At 45.0% G+C, this 14,501-nt stretch overlaps 2 non-coding genes across 2 annotated transcripts; both read right to left on the bottom strand.

The window, feature by feature from the left end:
- Positions 1-6,094: 6,094 nt before the first annotated feature.
- On the bottom strand, positions 6,095-6,282 carry LOC141150538 (U2 spliceosomal RNA). Its single transcript, XR_012246714.1, has one exon. It is a non-coding gene; the product is annotated as a U2 spliceosomal RNA (small nuclear RNA).
- A 4,901-nt stretch (positions 6,283-11,183) lies between these two features.
- LOC141150583 (U2 spliceosomal RNA) lies at positions 11,184-11,379 on the bottom strand. The gene has a single exon (XR_012246745.1). It is a non-coding gene; the product is annotated as a U2 spliceosomal RNA (small nuclear RNA).
- Between the last annotated feature and the right edge of the window lie 3,122 nt (positions 11,380-14,501).

Below are 14,501 nucleotides of genomic sequence, written 5' to 3'. Positions count from 1 at the left end.
GGCGAAGCCTCCAGGTAGGCAAGCAGGCAGGTAGCGGAGAAGCGCTCCCAGGTGAGCGGGCAAGAGTCTCTGGAATAGCTGGTGGTCACAGCACGTGACGGCGGAGCCTCCGGGCAGGCAAGCAGGCAGGTAGCTGATGTGCGCTCCCAGGTGAGCGGGCAAGCTGGTCCTTAGACAGACTGACAGGAGTTGTAAGGCAGACCGTCGGACCTCAGGCTAGCAAGCAGGTAGCAGGAATAACAGGCAGGAAACAGACAGCAAACTGGCAGGACTCTGGCAGGAATCAGGCAGGTAACTGGCAGGTAACTGGCAACGGGACCTGAGGGCTGAAGCAGAGTAGAACAGTGCAACAACATTGCTCGGGCACCTCCATTTTGGAGGAGGTGCCTTATATATGGTGAAGTCCTCCGGCCATTGGCCGGGGACTCCTTAGGACGGCGCGCGCGGCCCCTTTAAGAGGAAGGGATAGCGCGCGCGCGCGCCCTAAGCACAGTGGCCGGGAAGGAGCGCGCGCTGCCAGCAGAGCGGGAGGAGGACGCTGGGCACGGAGCAGGGAGGTGAGGGGAACAGCGTCCCTGCCTAGCAGAGGGCAGGGACGCCGGCGCTACAGTACCCCCCCCTTTAGGCCCCCCCTTTTTTAGGCCAGACAGAAATTTAGCAAGTATAAGAGGGACATGGATGTTCTCCCGGGGCTCCCACGTTCTCTCCTCAGGACCAAACCCCTTCCAATCTACTAGAAAAAAGGTCTTTCCTCTTACCCTTTTGGTGGCAAGAATGTTCTCTACCTCAAACTCGTCCTCAGCAGAAACCGGAGCAGGAGGCGTACCTGTAGACTTGGAAAAAGAGTTAAGTACCACAGGTTTGAGGAGAGATACATGGAAGGAGTTAGGGATCCGTAAGTTGGCCGGGAGTTTCAATTTATAGGCCACCGGGTTGATCTGACTGATGACCTCCAGGGGGCCGATGAACCGAGGCCCTAACTTGTAAGAAGGTATCTTGAGTCGGACATATTTAGATGAGAGCCAGACTTTATCTCCGGGACGAAATTGTGGAGGATCCAGGCGTTTTTTGTCAGCGTGTCTTTTCATCCGTTCGGACGACTGAAGGAGTGCGGATCGGGTACTCTCCCAAATGGAGGAAAATTTGCCAACGAGAGATTCCGCAGCCGGGTTGTCCACAGAGGTGGAGACAGGAAAAGGAATCCGAGGATGCTGACCGAAGACTACAAAAAACGGGGATTTGGAGGAGGATTCGCTCTCGTGATTGTTATAAGAGAACTCGGCCCATGGTAGGAGATCCACCCAGTCTGAATGATGGGCATTAACGAAGTGCCGGAGGTAACTGGTCAGGTTCTGATTGATCCGCTCCACTTGACCATTGGACTGTGGGTGGTAAGCGGAAGAGAAGTCCAGGGTGACGTCTAGCAGTTTACAAGTGGCTCTCCAGAAGCGTGAGGTGAACTGTACCCCACGATCCGACACGATGTGGAGGGGCAGGCCATGAAGACGGAAGATGTGACGAATAAAGTCTTTAGCTAGCTCGGGTGCAGACGGGAGGCCTGGCAGGGGAACGAAATGAGCCATCTTGGAGAAGCGGTCAGCGACCACCCAAATGACCGTACAACCGGCAGAGACTGGGAGGTCTGTTATAAAGTCCATTGCTATATGCTGCCAGGGGGCAGCAGGTACTGGGAGCGGAAGGAGGCGACCGGCTGGCAGATGTCTCGGAACCTTGTTGCGGGCGCAGGACACACAGGCAGAAACAAAGTCTATTACGTCCTTGTGCAGGGTAGGCCACCAGTAGTGCCGGGTAATAAGCTGAAGGGTCTTTTTCTGACCGGCATGGCCAGCCAGTTTAGACGAGTGACCCCAGTGAAGGATCTTCTCCCGATCAGGTACTGATACGAACGTCTTTCCGGGAGGGAGACGATTTAGACTCACGGGAGCCACCTGCATTACTCTGGCGGGATCGATGATGTGTTTCGGATCTTCCTCGAGATCAGACACCAGAAAGGATCGAGACAAGGCGTCCGCCTTGACGTTTTTGTCAGCCGGGCGAAAATGAAGAACAAAATCAAAGCGAGCAAAAAACAAGGACCACCGGGCTTGGCGCGGGTTAAGTCTCTGGGCATGCTGGAGATAAGCCAAGTTCTTGTGGTCAGTGTAAATTATTACCGGGTGAAGAGCCCCCTCGAGCAGGTAACGCCACTCCTCCAATGCCAGTTTGATGGCCAATAACTCTCGGTCTCCTATGGAATAATTGCGCTCTGAGGAGGAGAAGAGTTTAGAGAAGAAGCCGCAAGTTACCATCCTCCCGGAAGATGATTTTTGAGTAAGTACCGCTCCGGCTCCAGAGGAGGAGGCGTCAACTTCCAGGAAGAACTGCTTGTTGCCGTCCGGGCGATGCAGCACCGGGGCGGAAGAGAAGGCCTGTTTTAAGGAAAGAAAGGCCTCCTCTGCTTCGGGCGGCCACTCTTTGGGATTAGTACCCTTACGGGTGAGCGCGGAAATTGGGGCAGTCCGGGAAGAGAAGTGTGGTATGAAGAGGCGGTAGTAGTTGGCGAAGCCCAGGAACCGCTGAATGGCCTTCAACCCCTCCGGTCGAGGCCATTTCTCGATGGCAGACAGTTTCTCTGGATCCATTCGTAGGCCGGTCTGAGAAATAATGTAGCCCAAAAACGGAAGCGAGGTCTGCTCAAAGAGGCACTTCTCGTATTTAGCGAAGAGGTGATTCTGCCTGAGCCTGAGCAGGACCTGACGAACGTCCCTCCGGTGAGTCTGGAGATCCGGAGAGAAGACCAAGATGTCGTCCAGGTACACCACTACGCAGGAGTAGAGAAGGTCCCGGAAGATGTCATTGACCAACTCTTGAAAGACGGCAGGAGCGTTACAGAGACCAAAGGGCATTACCAGATATTCATAGTGGCCGTCCCGGGTGTTGAATGCCGTCTTCCATTCATCCCCCTGACGGATACGAACCAGGTTGTACGCCCCACGGAGGTCCAGTTTGGTGAAGATTCTAGCCCCTCTCAGACGATCAAATAACTCTGGAATGAGCGGAAGGGGGTACTTATTCTTCACCGTGATTTGGTTAAGGCCTCTATAGTCTATACAGGGACGGAGAGAGCCGTCCTTCTTTTTTACGAAGAAGAAGCCTGCTCCCGCCGGGGAGGTAGATTTCCGGATGAATCCCCTGGCCAGATTCTCCTCAATATATTCGGACATCGACCGGGTCTCAGCAGCGGATAATGGATAAATACGCCCACGGGGAGGAGTAGTACCGGGTAACAGGTCGATAGGGCAGTCGTATGGTCTATGAGGGGGTAGTGTCTCTGCTTCCTTTTTATTAAAGACATCAGCATAAGACCAATAAGGAATCGGGAGTCCAGGTAGATTAGCTGGGGTAGGAGAAGGACGGACGGGATGGACGGGAACCAGACAGGTCTTATGGCAGTCCTGTCCCCAGCGAAGGACTTCTCCGGTCTGCCAGTCAAGCACGGGTGCATGTCTCTGGAGCCAAGGTAGACCTAGCAAGAGGGCGTGAGAGAGTCCAGGCAGAACATGAAAGGAGATACTCTCAGAATGCAGCATTCCCACCTGTAGAGTAATGGATTCGGTGATGAGTTGGATGGGGCGTGGTAAGAGACCCCCATCCACGGCAGCAACAGACAAGGGTATAGCCAGAGGTTTGGTGGGGATGCGGTATTTCTCTACCAGGGACTGTGAAATAAGATTCCCGGCTGCTCCAGAGTCCAGTTGGGCTAGTTCGAAATAACGGTTCTCCCCGCAGACGATTGAAACTGACAGCAGCAGAGATGGAGAGGATTTATTCTTGTCTAGGTCGACCTCTCTGAGCGAACCTAGACACAGGCGTTTCCCGACCTCTCTGGGCAGGCACGGATCCGGTGCTCCTTACTGCCACAGTAGAAGCAGCTCCCCTCGGCACGGCGTAAGTCCTGACGGGTTTTGACCATCTTGGTCTGGTCGACCTGCATAGACTCAGGAGAGTGTACCTGGGGAGAGACGGAGGGAGTGACGGGTTTCTGAAAGGTAGGAGCTAGACGTGGAAACCTCCTCTCACGGGTGACCTCTTTGGCACGCTCCTGGAACCGTAGGTCAATCCGGGTGGCAAGAGTTATTAGGTCATCGAGAGTGGTAGGAATGTCCCGACCGGCAAGTTCATCTTTAATACGTCCGGACAGACCCTCCCAGAAGACGGATACCAGAGCGTCGTTATCCCAGGCCAGCTCCGAGGCAAGGGTACGGAACCGTATGGCATATTGGCCCACGGTGAGACTTCCCTGACGGAGGCGTAGCAGAGATGATGCGGATGAGGTCTTCCGTCCGGGTTCGTTGAAGACTTTCCGGAAAGCCGTGAGGAAGGCAGGCAAGTCGAACACCAGGGGGTCTCCTCTCTCCCATAGAGGATTTAGCCAGGCCAGGGCCTCCCCGGTGAGATGGGACATGATGAAGGCAATTTTGGCCCGGTCGGAGTTAAACTGGTGGGACAATAGTTCAAAGTGCAGGGTGCACAGATTTATGAAGCCCCGAGCCTGGGCGGAGTCGCCTCCGAAGCGAGGAGGTGCAGAAAGCCGGGGTCCGGGGTAGGATACCATGGTATTGGTGGGCAGCGGAGCTGCCGGGTTGCGAGTCATTGACTGCTCCACCAGCAACCACCGCCAGTGCCGAGTATCCAGGCGAGAATTGACATTCCGCAGGTGACCCAGGATGGACTCCTGTTGGGACCTCTGACGGGACAGTTCATGACAGAGGTCCGAGAGCGAGGGAGCTTGGGTGCCACCGGGTTCCATGGCCCGAGCAAACTGTAACGGGTCTGGGAGGCGGAACCTCTGAGCTACTATACAAGGGGGCGGTCCTTGTAAGGGAGCGGGTGGCGACCAGGCAGGCAGTCACAGCAGGTGACCGGGACAGTCTCTGGGTGTACGGGCAGGAGGTCACGGCAAGTGACCGGGACAGTCTCTGGATGAACGGGCTGGAGGTCACGGCAAGTGACCGGGGCAGTCTCTGGGTGAACGGGCTGGAGGTCACGGCAAGTGACCGGGGCAGTCTCTGGGTGAACGGGCTGGAGGTCACGGCAAGTGACCGGGGCAGTCTCTAGGTAAAGGGTAGGTACGACCTGTGATGGCTGAACCTCCAGGTAGGCTAGCAAGGCAGATGGAGGATGTGTGCTCCCAGATGAGCAAGCGAGAGTCTCTGGAATAGCAGGTGGTCACAGCACGTGACGGCGAAGCCTCCAGGTAGGCAAGCAGGCAGGTAGAGGAGAAGCGCTCCCAGGCGAGCGGGCAAGAGTCTCTGGAATAGCTGGTGGTCACAGCACGTGACGGCGGAGCCTCCGGGCAGGCAAGCAGGCAGGTAGCGGAGGAGCGCTCCCAGGTGAGCGGGCAAGCTGGTCCATAGACAGACTGACAGGAGTAGAAAGGCAGACCGTCGGACCTCAGGCTAGCAAGCAGGCAGGTAGCTGATGTGCGCTCCCAGGTGAGCGGGCAAGCTGGTCCTTAGACAGACTGACAGGAGTTGTAAGGCAGACCGTCGGACCTCAGGCTAGCAAGCAGGTAGCAGGAATAACAGGCAGGAAACAGACAGCAAACTGGCAGGACTCTGGCAGGAATCAGGCAGGTAACTGGCAACGGGACCTGAGGGCTGAAGCAGAGTAGAACAGTGCAACAACATTGCTCGGGCACCTCCATTTTGGAGGAGGTGCCTTATATATGGTGAAGTCCTCCGGCCATTGGCCGGGGACTCCTTAGGATGGCGCGCGCGGCCCCTTTAAGAGGAAGGGATAGTGCGCGTGCGCGCCCTAAGCACAGTGGCCGGGAAGGAGCGCGCGCTGCCAGCAGAGCGGGAGGAGGACGCCGGGCACGGAGCAGGGAGGTAAGGGGAACAGCGTCCCTGCCTAGCAGAGGGCAGGGACGCCGGCGCTACAGTCATCTGGCTTCTGCAACTTTTAAGATGAAAAATCCAATGAGGCGAAGAAAAGCAAAGCCAAAAAAGTCGTTCCAAAAATCCGACAAACAAGCAAAATCAACAAAATGCATTGAATTCAATTCTTTCTGATTTTATAAACTGCATTAAAGAAGGAGTGCACCGTTCCTGGAAATACTGCAATACCAGGTCAATGCGTGGAGTGGACAGAGCAAGCTCTTTTTCCATCTCCCTGTTCTAAAAATCCATTTAATATATGGTCCCCAGATAGGGGACGTATCAGATATTAAACTGATAAGAACAGATTTTTTTTTAACTTGGAATGTACCCAAACATAGGTACACCCGTTTATTGGATAAAACTTAATTACAATACATTAGGTATAAACATAAAATCGTTACATTTTAAAATATATTCGTACAGAAATTGATTTCAGTTCAATGAGGCAGTAAAATTACATTAAAATACAGACAATGTGTTTAGATTGCTGTGTTCCACTCTTTTACCAGCCATTGTTTTGATAAAATTACATTTCTCTTTTTATCCAATAAATAATACATATACATTTCACTAAAAGCCAACTCTAAAACATCTTTCACAGATAAAACATCGCGTTTAAAAAGAAGGATGTTCCTGGCCTTCCATAGAGCTTCTTTGATGGTACTGATTGTCTTCCATGCGATGATCCTCTTGCTGGCGTTGGGACACTCCACACGACCAAATAAGACAGTTTCAAAAGTAAGATCCTTAATGCTTGTCATTTTTTGAAGCTAAGGAAATATTGTAGTCCATGTTTGTCGTGCAAAGTGACAAGTCCATAAAACATGTAAAACAGTCTCATCTCCGAGGCATCTTTGTCTTGGACATCTGGCAGTTCTCACGAGTCCTCTTCGGTGTTGGAATGCCCGACATGGAAGACAATCATGCACACAGCTGCAGGCCAGGTCCTTCTGGGAATTAAAAAGATAGGGTTCATTAATAACCTTCCATGTATCAGTACATTTATTATTATTAAAATTCCCAATCTGTGCAATTGATTCCTTTTGTTTAAAACCATTTAAAATCATCTTGCTATCTTTTAAGTCTTCTGCAATTTTCCCTTTTAAGTCATACGTGTTTACAATAGTTCCTAAAATCTTATAGCTTTCTGGTGTATTAAGAGCATATGGGGAACTTAAAACTGTTTCGAACCATCCATGACGTTTCATAAAATAACCTGTGTTAAAACGGATAAAGTATGACCAATAACTATTTTTCGATAGTGCATTAAAACATAAAACAAAAAATCTTATTAAAACAAAAGCTCTAAAATCGGGGAAATCTTTACCACCTTTCTCTTTAGGCTTGACCACTAATTCTCTTCTCAATTTCTCCATCTTGGAGCTCCATAAAAAAGTGAAACAAGCTTTGATTATTTTCGTAAAGGTATGTGTGGTGGGGGGGGACACCAAACTTAAATACAATAACAAAGGCACAATTACCATTTTTATGATTAGTACCTTCCCTTCCATTGTTAATTTCCTCAACCTCCACATACATAGTTTTTGATTTACCTTTTGTGCCACAAGATCCCAGCTTTCGTTACCTTTGTTTGTTTCGTTAAAAATCACACCTAGAATCTTTACAGAGTCACATTCAGGAACCAGTACATCATTTAGAATCATATTCCCCACATTTAAAATACAGCTTTTGTTAAAATTGACTTTAAAACCAGATCCACTACAGAAGTATTCCACTTGTCGTAGTGTTTTTCGGATAGACAGGGCATCTTTACATGTTATGGCTACATCATCCATATATCCAGTAACTTTTGCTTCTAGCCCTCCCCCACCTGGCAATGGGACACCTCGGATTTGCTTGTCTCTCCTTAAGACACTGAGTAGGAGTTTAAGGGCACAAATAAATAACAAGGGGGACAGAGGGCAACCTTGTTTAACAGCAGAATTTAAAAACACATCACTTGTCTTAAAACCATTTACTAAAATCTTACTAGTGCAACCATGACAAAACGCTTTAAGAGAGTATAAAAAACTTTCTGGTATACCCATTTTAGCTAAAACATTAGAAAGGAATTTTTGTGACACTCTATCAAATGCTTTTTCAAAGTCGAAGGACAGTACCGCCAGCTTACTTCCCCTTGATTTTGTGTCATCTATTACATCTTTGATTAGATTCAAATTTTCCCAAACACTCCTTCCTGGTATGCCACACACTTGGTTTAGGTGGATTATGTTACCTATTACCTTTTTAAGTCTATTTGCACAAATTTTTGCCATTATTTTGTAATCACAATTTAGAAGGGTGATAGGTCTCCAATTTTTTAGTTGCGTCTTGTCTTCCTTTTTGTGTATAGGGGATACCTCACCTTTCTTCCAGGACTTCGGTAGGGTTTTTTTTTATTAAAAACCTCACTAAAAACATAAAATAAATCCTCCTGTTAAATATCATAAAAAATCTTATAAAATTCTATGGGTATACCATCAGGCCCGGGTACTTTACCAGACTTAAAGCTTCTTATGGTCTCGGATATCTCATCTTCAGTTAGACTCTGTAATAAAACATCTTGTGAGACAGGGTCTAAAACAGTTGTAATTTCATCCAAAGTACTTTTCATAAAATGATCATCAACAGATTTTGTGTTAAAAAGCTCGGAATAAAATTCATGCACTTTAGCTAAAATACCCTCTATGTCTTGTTTACCTTCCATTGATTCAATAAAAACACGATTTTTCACCATACATTTAAAAAAATATCGTGAACAGGTTTCATTATTTTCAACATGTTGGACCTTTGCATGGAAAATTAACTCTTTACCTCTCTGTTCTAAGGTATGCTGAATTTCACTTTTTAAGTCACTAATTTCTTTATCTACTTCAGTCTCATGGCTCTTCAATTTATATAAGGTCTCCAATCTAGTGTTGAGTTGCCAATAAAATTCTCTTTTCTCTCTAGCTTTCTGGACCCCAACCTTCATAAAAAAATCTCTTATTTTCTTTTTCATCTTTTCCCACCACCTACTTATAGGGATATGGGGGGCTCTTATTCTTTTAAAATGTAAATAAAATTCAGTAAAATCAGATAGAACTTGGGGGTCTTCTAAAAGGGAAATGTTTAACTTCCAGGTACCTTTTCATTTTTTCTTAAAATCATTACATTTCACATAAAAGGATAAAAGTTTGTGATCAGAAAAACATTAGATAAAAGCTCACATTTAAAAGGCAATACATTTTTAGAGCAGAAAATAAAATCAATCCTGGAGCTACAGTTCACGTTGCTCCAGGTTACCCATTCCTCTGCAGGCAAGTTTTTATTACATTCTTTAAAAATATCCGTTAAATTAAAATCCTGTATGACATTTTTTAACATAAAAGACGTTTTATCATAATTCCTACTTGTGGAGCTTGAGAACCTTTTTTCTCCACCTAAAATGCAATTAAAATCACCTGATAAAATAAGAGGGACAGAATCATTAATAAATAAGGGTAACATATTCAACATATCAGCTCTTTCTTGCTTATCTGTGGCTCCTTAATACATGTTACCGTAAATTTCAACTTACACGCCCAAACTCGGCACTCATTCATTACTTTCCCATGGCTTACCACCTTGCTGAAATAATTAGATAAAAATGAAATAACATCACTTTCTTTTGTATATGGAGAGTAAATTTTAACAATTACAGTTTTTATCACATCTAATTCATGTTCGACAATTTTAATACCTTTAAAGATTGGCTTTCTCTGGTAAATTATATCAGGATCATTCATTTTACGGCAAAAATCTTGGTGGATACCTCTTTCAGTGAATGTGACATCGTATACACCACGCTTCGGGTAGTCTTGTATTGCCAGGATCTCGGATTTCTGGATTGAAAAAAATTTCACAAGAAGTTCATCTACAATAAAACGTAAACCTCTGTTATCTTTACCTCCCTCATGGAAGTAAAACCGCACCATATGCCGTAACCGGGCATAGGTCGGAATTTCACCTGGATCTGAATCCATGGTGAAACAAGGATTTCCGCAACAGGAAAAAGTGGGACCCGCACCCAAGGCCAAGAGGCGGGGTACCCCAGGCACCTTCCAACCACAACCAATGCCAGTAAAAACCAACACTGGATCGCAGCCAAAAGGCCGAGAAGCGATAACCAGAATTGGTTTCGGCCTAGGGTGCCACCCTCGGATCCTGAAAAGTCCATTTGTGGAGATGGGTACCTGGACTCCCGTTAAGAAGACATGTTGTCAACCTCTAGATCCCTTACATGCCTGCACTTTTCGGCTTGCTGCTGCTGCAATCCACGCTTTTTAGATCTGCATAACTCCACCTATTTTAGCACAGCACCCTCACCCCCTGCTGTTCCCACCTGCCTCAACACCGGTGGAAGGGAGGAGAACAAATTAAGGGGGAAAAAAAATGAGCAGCCGTCTATCCTTAGCAGGAGTGTTGCTGATTACTTACCTTACCTGCTGCTGCTGGCTGTCCAGCAGCAGACTGAAGGTGGCTGCTGCCGTGCGCAGGTATATAAAGGCTCAGAGCCTATTATGACACACGCAGTTTTCCATTGCCACATTCCATCTACTGTAGGCAGGATACCTGGCTGACTGAACAGCACTGAGAAGCTCACAGAGACCGCCATAAGCAACACTTTAAAAGAACGCCACAGACCAATCAACCAAACTTATTTGGGTTATTTTTTATAGTCTGCAGGCATGAAATTAAAGAAGTCAGTGTTCCACCAGAGGGAGGCAACATTTCAGAAAAGTCATTGTAGCAAGCCAAAAAAGACATTTTAAGTGCAGGGTAACCAGCGCAGCACATACCTGTTGGCTCAGGTGAGTTTAAACGGCTGCAGTTGATAACAAGGGCATTTGCTAAATAGATGGTGTATGTGCAACAATATACTGAAAGGACAATTATATTGTGCAGCTTATCTCACCACCTGTAGTTAGTTAGGTGAAAGCTCCAAAATGCTTGCCTAATATGGCTGTTTATCCAAAAGGAAGGAAAGGGGGAGAGCTAGATAGATAGCATTGCATTACAGTACAATGAAATGCAATGCACAGTTGGTGAAGTTGAACGAAAACGAGTTTGTCATCTGGATTCTGCAACTTTTAACATGAAAAATCCAATGAGGCGAAGAAAAGCAAAGCCAAAAAAGTCGTTCCAAAAATGCGACAAACAAGCAAAATCAACAAAATGCATTGAATTCAATTCTTTCTGATTTTATAAACTGCATTAAAGAAGGAGTGCACCGGTCCTGGAAATACTGCAATACCAGGTCAATGCGTGGAGTGGACAGAGCAAGCTCTTTTTCCATCTCCCTGTTCTAAAAATCCATTTAATATATGGTCCCCAGATAGGGGACGTATCAGATATTAAACTGATAAGAACAGATTTTTTTTTTTTTCCCATCAGTCTAGTTACCCAAACCAGCTATTCATTTCACTTTGCGTGACTCATTAAACCTGTGGGTTAACTATCATCATATGGAAACAAAACCTCTTTTAAAAAAAGACATAAAACCAATTAACACTTACAATATGTATTCCATGTTGAAAAACCCTACATTTCCTCGGCTTTTCTCTCACCCAATCTTTTCTTATCAAACAAGTAAACTATAAAAAGTCTAGACAGCAATAATTTAACTGTTTGATTAGCTGATACATTGCTTTTCCTAAAAACAAGTAAGTTCCTTACATCCCAGATTGTTTCCTTTAGAACAGCGAAAAATATCCAGGTTAAACGACTATTCTTTTGTCTTAAAAAATCTTGTCCAATTATAATTAATTCATAATTAAAAAGATTAAAACCCATCAAAAAACACATCATGTCATTTAGAATAGCCAAAACCTCCTGTATGAACCCACAGTCCCAAAAAAGGTGTAATTGATCCTCTATCCCACCACATCCTTCCCTAGGACAAATCTCACTGACATTTATTCCTCTTCTTCTCAGAAGTGCTCTAGTTGGTAGAACTTCATGCAATGTTAACCAAATCACGTCAAGTTGCCTACCGGAAACCCCAACCGTTTTAAACAGTTTCCAAATTAAAGCAGACTGTGTCATATTCAGGAACGGAACCTGACATTGAGTTTCCTTCCCTCTAAAACTCTTTAAAATCTTATCTCTAAAGATCCCAACCCCTGAGCTTCATAAAATTTCCTTATCGTCACATAATAAAATTAAATTATTTGAGACTTAGGCCTATTCAGACCTATCTTACACCAGCCCCATTTGGCCACCATCCAACCCGCTAAAAACTCCATCATCTCCGCTGTTCTCCCCCCCTTAGAAAGAGTCTTAAACACCAACAAAAGAGAATGCAAATTCAAGAAAAAATCCAAATTTGGAAAATCAAACCCCCCCATTTCTTGCCTACTCATGACTATTGAGCTTCTAATCTTCTCCATTTTGGAAGACCAAAAAAACACAAAAAGTCTCCTTGTCATTCTTTTCAACCATAGCTTTCCAGGTGGAAAAATAACACTTGTGTACAATAGTAGTGGCAAAATGACGGCCTTAATAACCAGAACTTTACCTTTCAGGGAAAGACCATGCATTTTCCAAAAAGACAGTTTCTTCTCAATCTTCTCTTCAACCACTTTAAAACTTTGTTTTCCCCTGATCCACACCCTCTACTGTAACCATTCTTTCCCTTCCAAAGTTACATAACTGACACTTCCCCCAATTTACCCTCATTCCGGCTATGGCACAAAAAATTTCCAAATGCAAATTGGCCCTATTTAAATCAGCCTGGGAACTACAGACTAAAACTACATCATCCATATACCCCAGCGATTTAACTTTACCTCCCCCACTGCCCGGAATAAAACAACCGTCAATACATTTATCTTTCTGAATATTTAACAACAAGGGTTCCATTATACACACAAACAAAACTGGAGACATTGGGAATCCCTGTCTAACCCCCGACCTAATCTTAAAGGACCGCCCCACATTACCATTAACTATCACTTGACTACTCACTTCCGCGTATAAACTCTCTATTACCTTTAGAAGTTTTACTGGCAAACCAAGCTTAGCTAAAACAGAAAAAAGAAACCTATGTGACACTTTATCAAATGCTTTTTCCAGGTCAATAGATTCTAACAAAAGACTAAAATGATTATTATTAGCATAAAAGATCATATCTCTTTATAAAATTAAATTGTCAGATATTCTTCTGCCTGGTACAGCGCAACTCTGATGTGACCCGACCATATACTGTACAACTTGACTTAATCTATTTGCAACAATCTAACTAAAAATCTTATAGTCACAGTTTAACAAAGTAATACGACACCAGTTTTTAATGTCCCGCTTATCCCCTTTCTTATGAATTAAATTAACCACCCCCTCTTTCATTGAAGCAGACAAACCAGACACAAAAACATACTGCATAACCTTACAAAATTGCTCCCCTACTACCGCCCAATATGCAGAATAAAATTCCACAGGGAACCCATCCTTCCCTGGGGTTTTCCCTTTGGCCATACTTTCCATCACTTGCCTAACTTCTTCTTCTTTCACCTCTGACTCCTGAAATTCATACTCAGAAACCGGGACATTATTTTCAAGCACTTTACAATATTCCTTGATTTCTTCATCAGTAGCAGCATTATCTTTACTAAACAAAGCCTCATAAAATCCAGTTATTCCCTTTACCATATCTTCCCCATTCAACTCCCCTTCAGATGACAAAATTGAAGTAAAAACACCTTTATTATTAAAACTCTTCTTGAAAAAATATATTAAACACTGCTCATTTTCTTCTAAGTGCCTCACCTTGGACTGAAACACAATTTTCTTCCCCTTTCAATGATTAAAAAGACTCTTAAAGCCCTCACCCACCTCTTCTTCTTGTAATAAGTCAGTGTTAAGCTTCCACAGACCTCTGCCAAAAGAAAACGAATCCATTATACTAAACTCCGCCCTCACCATCTTGTGATCAGAAAAGGTATTTGCCATATGACTACACTTAATAATCTTCAACCCTTCAGATGCCAAAATAAAATCTATTCTAGATTTACACACCCCACTCTCTGCTATATATGTATGTTTTTCATCAACCTTAACCAAAGTACCTGCATCCTGATACCTAAGATCCTGTATTGCATCATTTAATAACTTAGAGGAAATATCAAGTCGGACCTCCGAGGAACTCTCCCTATCTGACACAGATCTTATACAATTAAAATCCCCCGCAATCACTGTAAAAACCCGACCTGGCATAAAAAATTTCAAAGTTTCAAAAAAGGATACCCGTGCCTGTTTCTCAGCTGGAGCATATATATTAAAAATCTTTCCCCTCACCCCCAAAAAATCAAACTCCAGAATAATAAAACGACCCGGTACAATAATCCTGAAATCCTGAACATCAATATTACTATTTCTAAGCAAAAAACCCTCCCCCTCATTCCTACTGCTTGAACTTGGGGACCAAAAGGACTTACCGTGTTTCCAATCATTCTCCCTAGGGGATCCCTTTAAAGCACACTCTTGTAAACATATTATATCAGCATTTGTTCTACTGAAAAAATAAAAAATGGCCGCCCTTCT

Source organism: Phyllobates terribilis, unplaced genomic scaffold, assembly GCF_046119375.1.
Source record: "Phyllobates terribilis strain yellow unplaced genomic scaffold, ASM4611937v1 Scaffold_5__5_contigs__length_657084704, whole genome shotgun sequence".
NCBI lineage: Eukaryota > Metazoa > Chordata > Amphibia > Anura > Dendrobatidae > Phyllobates > Phyllobates terribilis.
The sequence above is the reverse complement of the archived record's forward strand: the minus strand, read 5'-3'. Positions and strand labels throughout refer to the sequence as shown.